Genomic DNA, 21281 nt, shown 5'->3' with positions numbered 1-21281 from the left:
ACAGCAGAAGGAGCACAGGAGGCAAGACAGCCCAAGTGTGATCCGGGAGGTCTGAGGACGGAGCCGAGTAGCAGAGGGGAGGCGTGTGTAAGAAGTTTTATAGTAAAAATGTTAGAAAATCTTTGTGTTTTATGAAGAAGAGACATGCAACTGAAATAATTAATCACAATCCCACTTGGGAGCTGAGTGTGCTGTGCTATACAATCATTCCGCTGCTGTGAAAAAGTAATGGCCCCCTTCTTACCATCCTCTGTGTTTGCTTATGTTACACAATGAACTGCTGACCTTCAGACAAAACACAAAATTACAGAACTAATACCTTCCTTTATTCTAGAGAGCACAGTTATCTGTCACCCCAAACATCCATGTCAGAAAGTAACTGACGTAATATACAAAAAAAAAAAATGTATGTAATGGACGTTACTTTTAACATGTTAGCTGTAGCAATTTCTGAGAAATTGAGACGGATTATTATTTTAACCAGGAGAAGGAATAATGTGCATCGGCCTCTGGAAATGTAACTTTGTGGTCACCTCTGCCTGCGGCTATTGGAAGTTTATGTGTTAAGCAAAGACATGTAAAGGGGGAGAATAGTAAAGTGGAAATAAAAAATACAGACTTGCATTTTTCTGAGGTCTTCATGCAGTATGAGAGGAAGTGGATAAAAAGGAACTACTAAGGAGGAACTGAGGGATTTGGAAATTATAGAAGGTGAAGAGCTGCTCAGATTAAAAAGGCTAATATCATAAAAAATCACCAGGAGCAGATAATATCAATCAAAGAGTGCTTAGGGAGGTTAGCAAGTACAGATATAAACTCTTGACGCATACTTTTAGGAAGTCACTTTAACCCGAGGAAATTCTGAAGGAGTGGAAAATGACAAATATTATAGTGTTATATAAAAAGGGCAGACCCAAGCAGTTACCGTATATACTCGCGTCAAAGTCGGTTCTTGAAACCCAAAAAATTGATCATAAAATCAGACCCCAACTTATAGGCCCGTTCAAAAATGTTTTTCACATCTTCTTACCTCCTCCATTCTCACTCCAGTTTCTCAGACACATCAAATGTTGTTGCAGTAGCAAGGTTAGCAAACTCTTTTGCCACTTCAACGACTTTTAATTTAAAACCAGCTTCATATTTTCTTCTGATCGAATGCTCCATCGTAGATGGGATACGAAAAAAACAAAACGGTACAAACGTCACTTCAGAATTGTTCGGGTATCACCGTGTGGTCACGTAGGCACAACAGAGAGAGAGAGAGAGAGAGGTTAGGAGCGCCCGCTGATACAGCGCATTGCCACACCAACATAGAAAAAAAGGCCGTGTGTGCCGTGGTGACTCGCTCTGGCTGCCGTTGGCATATCGTAATCTCTTGGACCAATAGCGGGAGTTTTCCGCATTCGACTTATACGACCGACATTATAAAATAACAGAAATTTTACGGTAAAATCAAGTCCCGACTAGGCAGAGTGGTGGCTCTGAGGCTGGGGATCTGCACTGGCAATCAGAAGGTTGACGGTTCGAATCCCATAAATGCCAAAAAGGGACTCTGCTCTGTTGGTCCCTTGAGCGAGGCCTTTAACCTGCAATTAATGAGCACTTTGAGTCGTGAGAAAAGCGCTACAAAAGTGCAAAGAATTAGTATTATTATTATTATTATCCACGAGGATATATACAGTATAGGCCAGTAAGTAGAAGATTGAGCAATACGTGGCAAGAGTTACTGGGCAGTCAACATGGGTTCAGACGAGGGGATGAAGTAAAAAGGACACAACCAGAGGGGTGCATCTGATATTATTGAGCTTGACTTTCAGAAAGCATTTGATAAGACACCACATTAGAGATTGGGCATCAAACTAAAAGAAGTGGCAGTTCAGGGTGCGGTGGGTAGCTGGGTGCAGAATTGGCTCAGATACAGGAAGCAGAGGTTGACGGTGCGAGGAACCTTCTCAGAATTGGGTGATGTTCAGAGTGGAGTCCAGCAGGTGGCAGTGCTGGGCCTGCTGCTATTTTTAATATCTATATTCATTATTCAGATAGTAAGATGAATAACAAGCTGGTCAAGTTTGCAGATGATACCAAGTTAGGTGGATTGGCAGATCATCAGGAATCCTTTGAATCATCACAGAGGGGCTTGGACAGCACATAGGCTTGGGCAGATTTGTGGATGATGAAATTTACTGTCCATAAATGTAAAGAATTTCACATAGGAAGTAGAAATGTTAGTGTTGGAATACGCATTGGGGGGTCTAAAAATCGAAAGTACGCATCTGAGAAGGATCGGGGAGTCGCCGTGGACTCCAGCGGACACCCTGACTCTGGTCAGATATCCGATTAAGAATTTTTATTTGCCGTGGCTAACACGTGGCCACAGGGTGCGTGAAATCACATCGGAGTGTGGAGGTTTGCTTTTTTTTTTTTTTTTTTTCATTTTTTAATCAGTGCACGGCTTATATGGACAAGACTCCTGGCACAAGACAGGTTTCCCACCCTTGAATTTTATGACCAAAAATGCTGATAATCACAAGATAACGCATAGCCTCGTAAATTCACCTCAGGCTACAGATGCCATGACAAGAGAGACGAAGGGTTATTTAATTCCACACAAGTTCAGGTGCGTCTGTAATAAATGGATTGCCTGAGATAGTAAGTCCGGATGTCTGAGCTGTCATCGGTTATAAACTACCAAAACGACATGAGCTGCGCGCTGGGGTCCGTCTGTTTGGGAACTTGAGACTCTCTGCAGACTGCTGGGCTGTGCCTCATGTTTTTTAACTGGCTGCACTGCATCCAAAACACAGCTCTCCTGATTCTGCTGATTCCCAGTCCTCCCGGCCTTATCATGCCAAACACTCTCTGAATGCGCAGCAAATTAAAACAACCGATAAGAACATTCAAATTGACGATAATTATCCTTCATGTTGGAAACAGCAGCTGCCGTCTAAAGAGGTCGTTGATGACCCGCTGACATTCAGCCTCCTGAAAAGTGACGAGACGAGTGGACTGCCATTTAACAGAAAACCTGCTGCTCCAGAGTGCACGTCACCTCAGACCGGGGCGATGGGTGGCTCAGTGCGCCAAAGCAACGCTGGAGTGGCTTCGGGACAAGTCTCTGAGTGTCCTTGGGGGGCCCAGACTTCAGCTCTAAGATTATCGATATTCATATTTATATAAACGCAAAAGAGTTGTGACTGTCACACGATTACTCAACCGGGCACTGACGCTAGAATGTTGACCGGCGGGATGCCACGTAAATGGCAGCTTTATACAGGAGCGCTGGCTCTCTCACTCTCTCTCGTTCTCTCACTCTCTCTCTCCCTCTTTTGCTCTCTCTCCATCTGTCTCTCACTCTCTCTCTCGTTCTCTTCTCTCTCTCACTCTCTCTCTCTCGTTCTCTTCTCTCTCTTTCTCTCTCTGTCTCTCACTCTCTCGCTCTCTTTGTCTCACTCTCTCTCTCTCTGTCTTCTTTTTTGGGACAACTTTCTTTTAATTTTTGTTTCCTTACTAACCCATTTATTTAATTATTATTATTAATGATAATCTTAAGACATGGATTCTGGCTTGTTACTGTTAATCTTAAATGAATTTTTGCATTGAAGATATGCTGCTGTCATCACAGACACAGACCCGCGCGGTCAGCCCATATTTTTTCTATACTTTTTGGACAAACGGAGAACTTAAAAGATATCACAGCGTGAACAAAGATAGTTTCAGAAGAATCTGATGGCTACCTAAATCTATAACATTAAAGGACAGCGAGTGTGTAAAGTGGGAAATATGAAATGTTCCCCAACTCGGCTGGTGGCTCACTGCTGACAGCAGAAGCAGAATACGCCATCACGCCAGTCTGAGCGTCGCTACATCGGTTACCAGTGCTGTTTAGAACTGACTTTAAAATCCTGCTGATGGTTTACAAAGCCTTCAATCATCTGCTCCATCCTACATTTCAGAATGCCTGTCACCTTACACTCCAAATCGTAACCTTAGATCTTCAAGTGAGGGTCTGCTTAGAATTCCAAGAGCTAAACTTAAAAGACGTGGTGCGGTGGGCAGGCGGCCTTCTGCTGTTAGGCACCTCAAATCTGGAATACGACTTTACTGATAGAAATTCGCCAGGCTGATATGGTGGAGCCCTTTATAAAACACATTACTGTAACACAGCTCTCTCACACCTTCATCTTAATGTAACCCTGATATTCTGTATATGCATTAAATTGTCATTTTTTTCACGGCCCCAAATTCCGCACTAATCCCCCTACTTTCTCTGCTGTTCTTTTCCAGTTTTCTGTGCTGGTGATCTGCGCCGCCACCACCACCTGATCAGAGGCCAGAGGTCCACACGACCATCGTCATCGCCAAATTCTTCCCCGTGAAGCCTGAAAACCCTGAGGATTGATTGAGATCATTTATATTAGGGGGGCTGGGTGGTCTCATGGCCTCTGAACCCCTGCAGATGTTTTTTGTTTTTTTCTGTCCTCCTGGCCATCTGTCCTTACTTTACTCTTTGTTAATTATCCATCCATCCATCCATTATCCAACCTGCTATATCCTAACTACAGGGTCACAGGGGTCTGCTGGAGCCAATCCCAGCCAACACAGGGCGAGGAACAAACCCCGGGCAGGGCGCCAGCCCACCGGAGTCTTTGTTAATTAGAATTGCCTAATTTTATTTTTGTTTTTTGTAAACTTTTCTTTCTTCAGCTTGTAAAGCACTTTGAGTTGCACCACTTGTATGAAAATGTGCTGTAGAAATAAATGTTGCTGTTGTAAGGTGGAAAGGATGAAGAAAGATGACCTAATGCACCAGGGCCCTTAGACAGCAGCAGATATGGCCGTCTAGCCCTCCATGTTGCTTTTTCTACACAGCAGCTCTCTATGGCGGCAGACACAACACAGGAGACGCGTCACCAGTCCATCGAAGGCCACATACTGAGTCAATTTGGAGGCCCTGGATGATCAAATACGCACATTTTTGGGGATGCGAGGGTCAACCACACAATCACGGGAAGAACCTGCAAAAGCCACCCCGACAGAAACCAAACTGGCTTCCAGAAGCAGCAGTACAAAGCCCTCGCTGCCGCCCACGGGACGTCTCCGCACAGACCATTTGTGATAGTTACCTTTCCTCTTTGTTTCTTTGGCACCACACTTGCTTTCAAAGAGAAATGTTCTTTCAGAAGTATTTGGAGATTTTATTTTTTTTTGTCTGTTAACTGGCAATCCACATGCCACAAGCTAATTGGCGTGCCGCTACTTGGCTTTTTTTTTTTTCCCCCTCGTTTTTCATAGGTTTACCGTGCCAATTTGTGTTGATTTCTTGGCACGTAAGTATAACGCTCGCATGCTCCTCTTCAACTCGGCTTCACAGGCGTACAGTCAGCCATTCTAAAGACGTCCTGGCACAAATAAGCTGCTACTCCATCGCTTAGCTCTTTTCCGAGGTGCAAAGCGTTTTTTTTTTTGAGGGTCTCCTTGCATAGCAATAATCGTCCCGGAGGTGTCATTTATCACGAAGACTTGGTGACACTGAAGAAATCCGGCCACTTCACCAACACGCAGTGTCACATTCTCAACTCCGAAGAGTTAAAGAGCAATATGGTGCCCTCCGTGATGTTCGGGACAAAGACCCACTTCTCCTCGATTCTTTTAAAATGGCTTTGTGATTAAACTGCACACTGCAGACATTCATTGAAGGGGATTTGCAGAAAACACTCTCTTCTGCACCGTACCCCCATTTTTGGGGGTGCACCACTGGGACACAGCAATGGCAGGTCTATTAAAGTCATTGTCACATTTAGGACTTTGCAATGACTGCTTCAAGTCTGCCATTCACAGACATCACCAGACGCTGAGGGTCTTCTCTGCCAAGCCTCTCAGGCAGACATCTTCAGCTCCTGCTTGTTTTGGGGGGCTTGCCCCCTTAAAGTTTGTCCTTAGCATATGGAAGGCCGGCTCCATTGGATTGAAATCGGATGACTGGTTTGGCCATTCCAGAATTCTCCATCTCTTAGCTTTGCTGTGTGTCCTCAGCAGTGTGTTTGTCTTGTGGTGGGATGAAGTGCCGTCCAGTAAGTGTGGAGGCATTGACTGGAACTCGAGCAGATCAGATGATTCTTCACCCCTCAGAATTCACTGTGCCGTCAGTAGTTATGTCACTAATGAAGAGAAGTGTGCCAGGACCTGTGCCAGCCATACACACCCAAGTCATGACACCCCCAGCACCACCATGTTTAACAGATGAGGTGGTCTGCTTTACCAATTCCTTGTCGTCTCCACACTTTGCTCTCACCCTCACCCTGATGAGGTCCATCTTTGTCTCGTTCTTTACCCAGAATTCTACAGGCTCTTTGATGTCCTTTTTCCCCAAACTGTAATCTGCCCGTCCTGTTTTAGTTCAACTTGCAGTGTGACCTTCTCTGTGTTTCTGCTCATGAAGTCTTCTGTCACACGGGTGTGGGGGGCTTTTTCTTGGTCAGAGTGAGGCTTCTTCTGTCGTCAGCAGTTGGAGGTCTTCCTTGGCCTACCAGTCCCTTTGTGATTACTGAGCCCACCAGTGTGACCTTTCTTCTTCATGATATTGCAGGACTTTGATTTCGGTCATGTGGTGTTATGGGTCCACAGCTCGTGGAGAAAAGGCCATTGATTTTAAATAAATAATCACCGCACCGAGGCGGCTTGGTTTGAGGGGCGTTGTTGCGAGCCGCGGGGCAGTCGTCGATGTGGGCGTTTCTCACCGTGTGCACAGGTGAGGAACTGCCCACATTCGTGATTGCTCCCGTGGCTAATGCTGCAGCTGTGATGGCCCCTCACGTTTTAAAAAGAAGCGCGAGTTGGTTTTATGGGGGGAAGAAAGAAACGTTTGGAGGTGTAAAAAAAAAAAAGAAACGATCGGAGAGAGAAAGGAAAGGAGAGGACGGAGGTTATCGGGAGTAGTAGAGGAAGCAGGTCGGTGAGAGAGAGCCGCGAAGAGCGAGCGGACGGGCGACGAATGAGCGCTCGTGGGCAGCTGCGTTGAAGCTGGGTGTTAGGCCGACACCCAGACGTTTGTGTTGATGTCGCTCCCGCTGAGCGATCAGGTAGCGGGAGTGACCAGGGAAGGCGACTGGCCGCGGAAAGGCCATGGAAAGGCAGCGGAAGTCGGGAGACTTGGTGGTGGGAATCCCCAACGTGAGCGACCTGGCCGTTGTGGGAAACCAAGTTCTCCGGGACTGGGATGAGTGCCATACTGAAGCCAGGGATCGGGAGGTCTCCAGTCTCGTGCGTGTGTTTCAGGAGGGCAGCTGCAGAGAGCGTCTTGCCTGCTGCGATGCCCAAACGGGATTAGCAGGTGAGACGCTAACAAAAGAGCACCGGATTTCTTTGTTGTTGGTTTTAAAACTGCTTCCAAGAGAAGATTTTAACCTCCGATTTTTAAGGATGTGTTTTTTTTTCTATTTATTGATTTTTAACCTCCACGTTCTTTTTATGGATTATTTATTTAATGAATATGAAGAACTGCACTATTTATTTGAACACTGTTTTTGTTTTGTTGACTGCTTTTAATAAAAGCACTATTGCACTTTTTGTATACCACCCCTTGCTCAATTGTTTATTTGCCTCCATTGACTAGCTCACTCGGCAACATTATCGACGGTGTTGGGTTCGAGTGCTTCCAATAGCAAAGGGAGTGTGGAGCCAGAACCCACATCGTCACAGGTCATCCTAAGGTCTCCTTATGGTTTGATTCTCAAGTTTCATCCTCCTAATGGCTTCTTTGACTTTCACTGGCACAGCTCTTGTCAAAGAATAGCAGCTACAGACTCCAAAGGGTAGAAGGAGGCTGAGGTCTCTTGTGAAGCCATGAAACCCACCTGAGTGATCACAAACTCCTGTGAGGCCAAGTGTCCCAAACATATAGTGCCCTAAAATTGGGGGGACCGTGCAGAAAAGGTGTTGTGTGACCGAAATCTCTGCAAATCCCCTGAAATGAAAGTCTGCAGTGTGCACTTTAATCACGATGTCTGAATTGTTTGATTTGTCAAGAAGAAACTGTGGAGCAGAGGGGGAAATCAAGAAGAAACGCGTCTTTGTCCCAAAAATTATGGAGTGCACTGGAAAAAGAGACAAATCTGCATCTTCTTCTTCTACCCTACCTTGTGAACGAGACCCCAAGATGTTATGAGGCAGCACTGTGATGCCCAGGTTGCCCGCAGCTGGCATGACCTCCTTCAACCTGTGACATTGATAGTCGTAAACCAAGATGGTCATCAATGAGGACACAAAAGACAGCAAGGGTGCCTAGTGCTTCGATTTCAGACCAAGTGTGCCAAACAGAAGTGCTGTGCTTCATCGATTAAGAACTAAGGTCACAATATAGTGAGTGGTGAAGAAGGAGCTCCGCCAGAAGTTGAAGCCCACAATTTACCAGTCCACCAACGTCGCCACCCTCAGCTACAGACATGGGCTTTGGGTAACGAGTGAAAGGACGAGTTTATGGATACAGACGGCCGAAATGAGCTTTCACTGCAGTGTGGCTGGACCCTCCTTCAGAGATGAGGTGAGAAGTGTAGGAGGGGCTCGGAGTGGAGCCGCTGACCCTCCACATGGAGACGAGGCAACTGAGGTGGTCTGAGCATTTGATAAGCATACCTCTCAGATGTGACCAGCTGGGAGGAGACCACCAGGGAAGACCCAGGGCCCGCTGAGGGGATCATATCTCCCAGATGACCTATGAACGCCTTAGGAGTTGGCAAGTGTGGCTGTGGAAAGACACTATGGGTCTCACTGCTTCAACCTGGTCTGAGATAAGAGCTAGGATGAACGAGTGAATGAATGAATGAGTAGTCCAATAAAAACTGCTAAAATGCAAATATATCTCTACATCCATCCATCCATATCCTAACTACAGGGTCACGGGGGTCTGCTGGAGCCAATCCCAGCCAACATAGGGCACAAGGCAGGAAACAAACCCCGGGCAGGGCGCCAGCCCACCGCAGTACATCTCTACAGTATATATAAATTCCAAATCCCACTGACTCGCTCATCACGAAATCTCCCAAACCATGAGGACTTGGGACTTGAAATTTGGAATGTAGGTTACCCTTGGCCCACAGGCGCTCGCTGTTATTTTGAGGTGAGTTCATCAAGAACACGGGCACACAGTTGGAAAGTTGTGAAGAGTAAATTTCGCACAAACGTTAGGAAGTTTTTCTTTACACAAAGAACGATAGACACCTGGAATAAGCGACCAAGTAGTGTGGTGGACAGTAAGACTTTAAGGACTTTCAGAACTCGACTTGATGTTTTCTTGGAAGAAATAAGTGGACAGGACTGGCGAGCTTTGTTGGGCTGAATGGCCAGTTCTCGTCTAGATTGTTCTAATGTTCTAACAAACGGTTTTAAAACTTTCGTGGTCCAAGCGCGTTCTGTCAGAATGTCTGTCCGCTTTTCACGAGAGAATTACTTAACGGATTTAGATCGGGTTGTTTTCTATAGTTTGCTTGAACTTTCCCGTTGATTTTGTAACTTCTCTCATCACACTAAGTACCAGAGTTCACTTGCGGTACCGATGTATTTATGCAAATCCAAGAGTGGCTGTGGGCCGAGAGCGGGGCGGGGCCTTCCTCATTCACTCGCCAGCCTCTCAGGGCCGTTCTTAGCAGTTTGGGGGCCCTGCGCGGCTCAGAAATGTGCAGGCTCCGGTTGGGGGGTGGAGGGCCCGGAGGGGCAGAGCCCCCTCTGAAGCTCAGGAAGGTGTTCTAATAAATTTTGGATGAGGATTGTATTGTGACTGGCACAGACGCCTACAGGGGCCCCAGGCCCACAGCCTGGCAAAAAAAAAAATTGTAAGTCGGGGTCGGTGCCCTACGCGGGTGCCTAAGAACGTCCCTGAGCCCCTACCTGTCGCCACATGTTGGAGTGCACCTCGCCTCCACTTAGCTAGCGACACCTGTTTGTTCAGCAGTCATTATCATCTCGAGATTGTTAAGGTGTAATGTTTGACGTTTTTGAGAGAGAGATCAGAGCGCCGTGTGTGTTAGAGGGTAGCTGAGATATCACGGCCATGTGCTTTTCTCCCCGCGCAAGAGACGCTCTCTCGTCAGAGCTGAACACGATTAGATACAGTGCCAACGTCTATTGATCTTTAAAGTTTGTCCTGTTTCATTGCTATGTGGGTGCAGCCCCGGGGTACAGCTGGTAAATAAATACAGTAATCCAAAAACAGGCGAAAGGGTCCGAGTACTTTCGGAAGGCGCTGTGTAACATGCCTTAATAAAATCCAAAAAAGAGACAAAAATAACAAAAAATAAATAAAGTACAGAGTGGCGTTCAAATATCCTACTAACTTCAGTCCTCTTGTCACGAGCAGCCATGAATTACTTAGGGAGCGGCGTAATCGCCAAGGGGGCAAAAAAAACAACTCAGTTGCAGTTGTTTAAAAAAATAAGAGGAGTAAATCCGTTAAAGGAAATCATAGGAAGGAATAAAACAGATGGCACAGGAAACCCCTTTTGATAAATAGCAGTAGTCACTTGAATAAAAGCCGAAGCTATCGAGTCAAAGGACCCCGTTGTCTGCCAATAAAACATCGGCCTCTCTGTGCCTCGCTCCCCTCCTGCACGTGCACACTTTAAATTGCCTGGAAACAACGGTTCACAACAGCTGAAACAAAATAAATAAATGCGAGCACGAAGCTTCACGACAGCCAAGCTCCCAGTCAGCTCCTCTCCAATTCTCATCCAGTTGAGAGAATACGCCGTGTGCTGAAACCCATCAGGTGTCCGCCGAAACAAGCAGAACGTGGCCGACAGAGACGCTTCCTTTGTCTCTTCTCAGATCTGGTTGCGCCAGAGCAAACGTGACCCTCACGAGTCGGCGGAGTCCGTCGGTTTACGTCGATTCTTTCCCTTTACGGAGACAGCGAGTTTACAGTCAAGGTTTACCGGGTAGCTGCACCTCCCGGGATGTCAGAAGTGTCACTTCAGTGTTCCTGATGCCGGTGCAGTAGAGGAAATGAAGCCAAGTGCCAATAAAAGTGAGCTTAAGTTACATTAACGAATGCAAATATAATACAAGGAATATCATTTCTGCCGTCTGCCGTGTGTGCTTAGCAGGAGAAGCAGGATTATAAATTGAAACAAAATGCTTTGAATAAATGCAAAAAGTATCGACTTGCCCTCTCATTCCTATGAGGCTAAGACAAGAGGTGATCAAAAAATCCTTAGAAACGATAAGCACAATCTTCAAAACATTAACCTTACCATACAGATGGGCGTCCCGCCTGGGACTGGCACCACTCCCTGAACTGCCCGGGAGGTCAATATGGCTGAACAGTCTCCGAAAGATATGCCTCCCCAAACCACTAGATGGCAGCGTCCCTGGGCTTCAGGAACCCATTCCCATAACTGCAAGGCATCATGGGATTTGTAGTGCCATAAGACAACCCTGCTGGGGTTCATGGATGCCATCAGAGGGTACTACAGGGAGTTACGCTCCCTGCTTTAGGAAACTTCCGACTGACCCGGAAGTACGAGGGGTGTTTAAATAATTTATATCAAGCAAACTGAAATAAGTCTGGGGATGTTGTGATATGTCATAACATTCCAAGAGCTAAAACGCTAGCGAGAGCGCCACCTTGTCTTCTCATCTACAGAACAAGGAAAGCAGAAGCCATTCTTTCCTTTCCTCTTCTCCTTTATTTGAAAATGCAGGCACTTAAAAAAAGTTTTTTTTCCTTTCTTTGCCAATGCCTGGGTAGGCACATCACCACAGCGGCCCATGCAGGGATGGCTTAGGCCTTACAGCCATGGCTGCAGGAACAGGTGACAGCACCAGGAGCGTCGAGAGCCAATGCTGCACTGGGAGGCATTCAGATGACGTATAACAGAACACATCTGGAGACAACGGCGAGTGAAGTTTCTTAAAAGTGGGTGGGAACAATTAGACGGCTCACATTTCTAAGCCAATCCAATACCTCGTGAGGGCGGCTCTCAGAGTAGGGGCGGGGATTCTGAACTGGAAAGACCAGAGGTTTAATATATATTTTAACTTGTGTTTTAAATCTACTTTTCTTTTCTTCTCACATGTACAGCTAACACAAAGCCAGATTTAGCACACAGGGGCTCATCACTTAGAAGACAAGACAAGTTCAGAACAACTACAGTTGGGCAACGTGCACTATTTCTGTGTGTCAGAGTCAGCATGACATTGGATCTACCTAAGTGTGGGCCTGCACATGGAGAAAGAGTATAAAGCCTTGGCACACTGCCCGGCACACCTTTGAAGACGACGGACGGATGGGAGATAACGTCATCTGATCCTGAAAACCCTTCCAGCGCAGCGACAAAAATGGCAGACAGTATACATCGAGCTCCCACTTCGGTCATGGTCTTGTCATGGCTTCCTTGTCTGTTATGCTGCATAAACCGTCATTAAAGAAAGCAAAGTTATTTTCCCTATGCGATTTCTTACCGCCGTATCACTAAGGGAGGAGTATCGCCTTTTTATATTATATCTACACCAGTAACAGCATACTGCATGGTAACGTGCAGTGAATACACTTGACTTGAGCATTCCTAGTTTTCAGACTCTTCCTCTGTACGTTGGGCATTCGTTTACTCAGAGGTTGATGCGCTTGCTGCTTCCTGAGCAGCTCTTCTTTTCTCCACCATAGCGACCCGCTGCTTTTGTTCTTTCGTCGGCATCTTTTCACGTTAAAACTGATGAAGTTAGTTTTTGTGTTGCAATTACTTAGTACGTTATCTTTAATTTTTCGCTTAAGCTGGCACTTAAGTCTTCAATCTGCCTCAAGAATGATTAGCGAAGGTGGTAGGGAATGAGAATGGCGCTCATACGCATGCGGCGCACGGCCGGCCTGCTGCGCGCTGCCAAGAGTTGATTCTACAATAAAATAAAATAAAAATAAAAAGAGTAATAAAAATCATCATCCCGAAAGTGGATAGTAGATGTCACGTAGTATATGTGTACCAAATTTCAGGTCAATAGGTGAAACGGTTTGCGAGCTACGGGTGATTTAAAATCCTGGACAGACAAACGAACAGCCACGGTAGCGTATTATATAGAAAGATAGTCTCAGGTTGTGTAACACGCCCCAATTACAAAAGAACTTATTCCAACCAGGGAGCTGGCGCCCCCTGCTGGATAGACTCCCGTTAACCCGGCCCGACAGACAGCTTGCTTCCATTTATGATAAACAGTTGAAGAGTTCCATAAAAAAAACCCGATTAGACCTCCAAGTGTGCAGAAAGCACTCAGCATGTGTTAAACGGAAACATAACCTGACGCAAGGGGAGCATCAGATGAAACATTGGCATTCGATGGCATCAATGGACGAGAGGCAACCACTGACGATTAAGTTGTGTCACAGGTGCCGTGTGCGTTCGCTGCTTGTTCAGAGTAGGAGCCGAGGTGAGCTTGAAAGAACTGGCAGCCATGTTCATGAAAATACAAAGTGAACGGTGTGTCACACCCCGTGAGAAGAGAGCGGATAACGAAGAACCATGGGAGAGGACTATCTCACCAAGCTCACCGGAATCAACGAATCTGCCTGACGACACCCACCTTCTGACTTCACGTCTAAACGAATTACTGAAGAAATGTAACTTTACTGTGTTATTGGAAACTCAAATGTGGCGTTACAAAAGAGCCCTGGCATTTTAACAAGTTAGACACCCAAATGACCACAATGCTCATCTCAACTCGATTTGCTGTTGCTGTTACATCAAAAAAACTAATATGGCCGAAAAATATTGCAGCAGACGGAGGCAAACACACATGGAGCCCACTAGCTCTGTTGGTCTCTGTCTGTCTCCACTGTCACACTTAAGCTTCACGTACCTTGTGCTACTGAGCTCCCGGTTGGATGACAGCAGCGTTAGCTTTCGATTTCCTCTCGCCGTCGAGTCTCCTGTTGAGTATCTTCTGCTCTCTTCCTGAAATAAATAATTTGATGTTTAGTGTCAGGTTTTGTCCCAACCAGCTTTAAACCTGTGGGACTTCAGGCTCTCCTTAAAAATACAACAAACAAAACTTGGTAGGGCACTTTGGCACCGCGGCTTGCCGCACATTTCATTGGATTTGATTCTGAATCGGCAGCATGGAGTTTGACCTCCTTAGCATTAACATTTTTCTCGAGAAAAACACATAAAAGGTGTCGCATTCTTTGGCTTGAAAAATGACATCTCTATATCTATAAAATCCAACGTCTGTCTGTCTGTGCGCATTTCACGAGAGAACTACTTAACGGATTTAGATTGGGTTTTTTTCTATAATTTGCTTGAACATTCCAGATGATCCAGCTAAGAATCAAAGTTCGCTTGTGGTACCGATTTATTTGCACGAATCCAAGAGAGACGCTGTGGGCAGAGGGGACGGGTGGGCGGGGCCCTCCAAACTCACGCGCCAGCCTCTGGGCGTATCTTAAATCCGCTTAGAAAGTAAATGAGAGATTGGGTTTTTTTCTATAATTTGCATGAACATTCCGGTTGATTTTGCGACTTCTCTCATCGCGCTAAGAATCACAGTTCACTTGCGGGAGCGATACATTCACACTAATCTGAGAGAGAGTCTGCAGGCCGAGGCGAGGGGGAAGCGTGACATCAGGAGTGGGGAGCCGGGCAGGGCACTCCTCATTCACACGCCAGCCTCCTTTTGAGTCGCTCTACCTGTTGCCACGTGTTGGAGCGCACCTCGCCTCCACTTATCTAGATAGATACCTGTCTGTTTATTGATTTTTAAAGTATGTCCTGTGTCACTACTACGTGGGTGGAGCCGTAGGGGGAGAGCTAGTATATCTATAAAATCTAATGTCTGTATGTCTGCTGCTTTTCACAAGAGAACTACTTAACGGATTTAGATCGGGTTTTTTTCTATAATTTGCTTGAATATTCCGGGTGATTTTGTGACTTCTCTCATTGCACTAAGAATCAGAGTTTGCTTGCGGTTACAATTTATTTGCACAAATCCGAGAGAGACGCTGTGGGCCGAGGGGAGGGGAAGGCAGGGCCCTCCACACTCACACGCCAGCCTCGGGGAATATCTTATATCTACTTAGAAAGTAAATTACTTAACGGATTTAGATCTCTTTTTTCTATAATTTGCCTGAACATTCCGGTTGATTTTGCGACTTCTCTCATTGCACGAAGAATCAGATTTCACTGAATTGCCCAGAAAACACTCGGGCCTATCGCTTACACAAGATACGCCTTCATCGTTTCATGAGCAACGCTCGGGCACTAACGCTGTTGGCCAAGTGATCCGGGGGTCTAATGCTTACGCGAGACGCGTTTATCCAATTGCCCGAGTGACGCTGAGGACTAAAACTCTGTTTTTACAGTTCAGGTCACACGCTAAGGGGGTTAAAATGCACGGACTGGAGGATTTGGGAGTGGGAGTTTCAGGAAGAAGCCCCGCAGGATTTCACCGCTTTTCACTACTTCCTTTTGAACGGTTTGTCCCCCACACACGTTTTCTCGTTTCAGAATCATGTCTCGCCCCCCCCATGAGACAAAGCGGCAAGTGAAGACTTCTGGGGGAGAGAATTCTTCGAAATGGGGAGGGGGATTTTAAAATAAAGAACAACATATTGGAGTCCTACCTGAGCCCCTTAGAATCGCAGGGCCGGAAAATCTCACTGAACCACCTGGACAGACAGGCGCTACAATAACGGAGGGCCGGGGGGATGGCGACATCCTAGATTTGGCTGCACACGACACGCAAGCATTCTTGAAATGTACTGCCGCATTTCAAATCCAGCCATCAAAAGCTGTTTCCGTTAAAGCAGATTTACATCCTAATTCTCTGCGCTCGGCTTCCCTGGACCAAGACCGAGTCAAAGTTAATGAAGGCCGCAACAGTATTTCAGTTCGGCAGCCCGGTCCTTTACACAACAAGCTAATAAATCCTGCATCTTTGAATCCGTCAGTCATTCGGATTGCACTGTCACATAATAACAAGGACTGGGGGCACCACGTGGGCCGAGATCGTCGCGTTCTGATGGCCAATTCACTTTTTAAGTCATGAATTCAAAATGCATAGCAGCATAAAAGGCACCGCCATTCACGTTTGAGACATTACAAGAGTGCACACGTGTGGCCAAATGGGCGCGGCTTAGGACCGTAAAGCACAAGGCCACTGACTCAATTACCGGCACGGATTCACGAGGTGGCCCTGAGCAAATCACCTCACCTGCCAAGTCGTAAAGACAGAAACACAAGCGCCGAAGAATTCAAGTTTAAAAAGAACAGCATCATCACAAACACTCCGTAAGGAAAGGCCCACGCAGCACTGACAGGTAAATTCCACGTTGGTGATACCGCAGGAAATCACTCAGCCGAAGATTTGGCAGAGCAGGGGGCACTCGACTCCAGTCCTGGTGGTCCACAGCACCTGCAGGCTTTCATTCCAACCAGTTTGGTAATTAGAAGCCAAGTCTAGCAGATCGTAAAACTTGGGATTTTATTCTATGGCCTCCAAGACAAATTGTTGCCACATTGTAGAATTTTCATTTGTATGCATAGGCAGGGTTTGTAAGTTTTTAAAAAATCAGGACATTAAGTCTTGAGAAGGGTCCAGTTGCAGACCTCTATGGCTCTGCAATTAGACAGCCAATGAGACGGCACGTTTTTGTCATTTGATTTGCTTGATGTGCGTCAGATAACTCCTCCCACATATAATCGTATAACCATAACCATAATGGAAGCGGGCGTATCACGTAGTGCCACTGAGGTGTAACGCACAGCGACAGCCTCCTCAACGGAGCAGAGCTCTGGTGGTCTGCAGCTGGACTCCCCCTCACACGAGTACTCAGATCCTTTGCTGCGCCACTCCAGATTGCGATCAGGTGCATCCTGTTTGCTTTAATTCTCCTGAATATGATGGGAACAGATCTGGATGACGGTAAGTGAAAACCATAAGGCAAGTTGAAAATGACAAGGTAACTGCAACGGATAGAAGCTGGCGCAATGCAAGATGTTTGCAGTGGCTTATGGGTAGATCAAACCCACACAGAGCAGCACTCTGTCGTTAGTCTAGCTGAAGCCAAGCTCAAACAAAACATGGACGGGTTCACGCCACCGTACAACGATGTACCATAGTGAGATTTCCTTGGGCAGAGGGAGTGAAACCTGCTGAGGTTCACCAAAGGATGTCGGCTCAGTACAGAAGTCTCAATGAAAAGTGTAGGAAGGGGTAGAAAGGTCTAATGAGGGAAGAACGGGTGAAACAAACAAAGCTCGATCTGCTCGACCATCGACATCACCCAACAAAGGCACACATTGACGTGGAGAATGTCCTCATCAGAGAAGAGCGACAGATTCTGTTCTTCACTGTTGCTGCACATTTGGATATCAGCTAGGGGTCTGCAGGCATCGTAAACTGGGGTGCCATGACGTTTGAGCAACACGAGAACCCAAACTGCTTATTGGTCTGTACAAGCTGATCCGAGGAGGACTTTCAGGTGCTTGTCTGTACCTGCAGGTTTACTTCACGTTGTTATATTTCACTTGGGGTTCCTCCTCTAAGTGATGTTTAAACCTTTGTTACAGATCTTCTTTGTTCATTTTGGATTGTTATAGACAAACATACAAACAGGCGGAGATATAAAATGCATTAAATCATAGATAGATAGACAGACAGACAGACAGATTGATGTTAGTGTAGTCGGCAGGATAAAACAGATAGATAGATAGATAGATAGATAGATAGATAGATAGATAGATGTTAATGGCACTATATAATAGATAGATAGATAGATAGATAGATAGATAGATAGATAGATAGATAGATGTTAAAGGCACTATATAATAGATAGATAGATAGATTCTGATTTTAGTGTAGTCGGCAGGATAAAATAGATAGATAGATAGATAGATAGATAGATAGATAGATAGATAGATAGATAGATAGATAGATATGAAAGGCACTATAATAGATAGATAGATAGATAGATAGATAGATAGATAGATAGATAGATAGATAGATAGATAGATAGATAGATAGATAGATAGATAGATAGATAATTTATTTGTCCCCTGGGGTAGATTTGTCTTTTTACAGAAGCTCTTTAAATAAATAGATACATTTTTATATTAATTTTATTTGCTTTTAACTTTGTCTATATACCATTGCCTGTGTTATGTTCCAGATTGGATGGTTCCTTGCCCAGCTGGGAAGCCATTATCGTGGAAGGACGTGGTTGAACAAGCATATCAGCCAAGTTGGTTGCTGGTACCTTTCCAAGCCGTGAGGCCATAACAACAGAGGGCCGTGTATCCCACCTTAACACGGAATAGCAGCGGTCCTCTAGTGGAACTCCCAGCGGCACACCAGCTTGACATATTGGGACATGTATTCCTGACAGGGATACTTGGATGCTGTCAGGGGGTCCTGTAAGGAGACACTGTACCTACTTTGGGGGGCTGGAAGTGCATCCACCATGCAGTGCGGTGGTACCAGAAGTGTTCCCAGGTCCAGCATAAAAAAAGCCGCCTCACCTGCATCTGAAATTCCGAGTCAGGAGAGGAGCAGAACAGCAACGGAGGAGTACAGAGAAAAGGACAATGAAAAGAAAAGGGAAAGGATTTGTTTGTCCCAGGTGATTGGAAAGGTACTTTTGTTAAATCAAAAATATTCCCTGTGCAGTTGTGTCTGGGGTTTGTAGCTCACTGGTGCCTCCTAAAGCCATAATGTTTTTTTTTTTTCCCGGACAGCTTAGCTATTAGCTAAACAAGCAGGCTTGATTCGGATGATTGGTCTCCACTCATTTGTCAAATTGTTTTATGTCCTTGTGTTATGAATGGGTGGTTCACTAAGAGGCGGGGCCACCTGCCCATCACCAGAAGGGCCTGCCCTCAGCCCCATAAAGGCGGAGCTAACCCAGAGTTCCATGCAGGTTCATCTGAGCGTGCTCATGGTGTGGCGAGTCCACTTGGGTCACTGCTGTGATTTTCCTGTGCTCTCTATTTTACTTCACTTTGAATTTCATGATGGCTGTTTGTTCCCCTCAGACTTCCTTGGTCTTTTTTAGCATTTCCTTTTTGCCTTTTGTGTTCCACTGAGCTTCAAATTATTTTTTGTGTATTAATAAATCTTAATATCTATAAACATTCCAGGTGGCTTAATGTGATAGATAGATAGATAGATAGATAGATAGATAGATAGATAGATAGATAGAGCCAAAGCTTTTAATGGCGTTTCCCCCTCTAGTGGTCATTTTTGGAACTGTTCGGGGCTTACATGCCTTGGGACTCTGAAGTGGCGTAACAGACGTATTCCGACTCCAATCAACACCCCTTAAAGGCTGACCTGGGACTCTCAACTTGTCCCAGTAGCAGTTGGTCTTTGTCTAAGCTGACCAGTGTCCTGCCCGAGGTGGCCAATGCTGACCTCATGGGCCTTTAAAGAGAAACAAGGGTTTAGAAAATGGATGGATGTCTTCGGGCTGAGATTTTAAATTCAATGCAGGGGAGCCAGAAAGTATCTGGAAAGCCAGTGAATGGCAGACAGCGACTTTGATACATACGGAGAGTTTTTTTTTTCTTCTTCTTCATTTATTATCACCTTCATTTCAAATTGAATTTTTCCCAGCTGAAGGAAGAGACTATTCTCCTGTTCCTGCGCTCACCGTGTATCGTGCCTGAGGGCTCCATACACACAAGAAATACATTAGGTCTAATTCAAAAACATTTTAATTAAATTCATTTCCACCTGCCTCCGTTAACGGCACAGCACATTTTTTTTTCCTTTCAATTTGAGCAATGGGCCACAATGGGGTTAACCTTGAATGGGGCGAAAGGGAAGCTGGATTGACTGCCTCTGTTCACGGTGGCGATGCGCTGCATAAGAGAGATGTGCAAGAATCCGCCTTTTCATAAAGAAACAAGCCAAACTCGGCGCCTCTCCCTGGGCTCATTTTCTCACACCAAACAATGCAAAGAAGTCCGAGCTGAGCGCGATCCAACTTCACACAGCCTTCAGTGAAGTCCAAGCACCGTGGGGATGCAGCGTGTGTGTGAGGGACGTGTGCTGTACCATTACTGAGAAAGCAACCAAAAGCACAAATTATAAAAATGGTATGGCACTGGCATGCCGGGATCTTCGGTACTGGAAGTAAAGGCCAGCTTTCCTCCAAATCTCCCACCCACTCAACCCACACTGCTGCAGTTTTGGAAGAAGGTCCGTTTCAAAGCAAAGCACATTAAATTGCACACACGCAGCAACCGGGTCAGAATTCAAACCAATGTGCCGCCGTGCCCAACCCCTTATAATTCAGTTACATTTCATGAGTCGACGCCAAAGATGTAAAAATATCCGTGAGTTACGTTACGAGTTTCCAACCGAAACCTGAGCATGCCAAGCCCATCTAACAATTCCCACTATTTTGTAAATATTGATAAAATTTTGTGAAACAATGAAAAATGTTTTGCGATTTCAGGCCTAATGGGCATGAGCAGACGCCACAGCGAGCCACAGAATGCTTGGTGGCACAGCGGGTAGTGTCGCTGCCTCATGGATTCGCCGTCCTGTGTTCTAATCCTGTACTCGCTGGTTGTTGAGCTGCACTTTGTTACGCTCCTCTCCTGTTTAAAGGGCTTTCTTTTGTCTTTTTATTATCGTTCATTGTTTCTTATACTGTACTTGTGCAGTCAGTTATTTTAGACCAGTTTAACTTCTTTTTTTTTTTGTTTATTTGCTTTCTTTGTGTGAGGATATGATCTTGTGATCATGTGAGTGAATCCTCCAAGAGGCGGGGCCACCACCCATCCATCACAGTTAAAGGGCCGCCCCAGCCCTAGGCTGCAAAGGATGATGGGAAATGAAGTCCGGGCGGTTTGGTGGAACTGTAAGTACATTCACTCCGCATCACCGAACACGTTGGTTTACGGCCCTTCGTAAAAACGACTGTAATGAAAACTCCACTTACAGACCACTGCACACTTCATTGTGACCCATTCTGTGTGTCCATGGGGTCTGCATTGCGGTGTGTTTCGGCTTCGTTGTTACCGGGTGCCTCAGATCAATCATTTGAAGGGGGTCCACATGCACTTGGCCATCATACACCACACCTTTTGTCTTTCTAAAAGCACTTCAGACAGGGACAGGGCCACAGAGGGGCACAACAAGGCACTGGTAAGGAAATTCACCGGACACATTTCCTACTGACCTCCACCCCACGCAGCACATGTGTCGGGATTTCAAAATGTGCAGCACAAGCAGTCGGGGGTCACACCAGGCAGGAATTAAACACGGAAACTGCCATTACCTGGCCGGGACGCCAACTG

At 45.9% G+C, this 21281-nt stretch overlaps 1 protein-coding gene across 2 annotated transcripts in view; it reads right to left on the bottom strand.

Annotated features, from left to right (window-relative positions):
* fhit (fragile histidine triad diadenosine triphosphatase) overlaps nt 1–21281 on the bottom strand; it is a 1101949-nt gene that overhangs the window by 1065107 nt on the left and 15561 nt on the right. For both annotated transcript variants that reach the window (XM_039772389.1, XM_039772390.1), the window contains exon 2: nt 13840–13934. The gene's annotated coding sequence lies outside the window, so the exon portion shown is untranslated. The remainder of the gene's footprint in view (nt 1–13839; nt 13935–21281) is intronic.

This window comes from Polypterus senegalus, chromosome 12 (genome assembly GCF_016835505.1).
Source record: "Polypterus senegalus isolate Bchr_013 chromosome 12, ASM1683550v1, whole genome shotgun sequence".
NCBI lineage: Eukaryota > Metazoa > Chordata > Cladistia > Polypteriformes > Polypteridae > Polypterus > Polypterus senegalus.
This window is presented reverse-complemented; position numbering and strand designations above follow the sequence as displayed.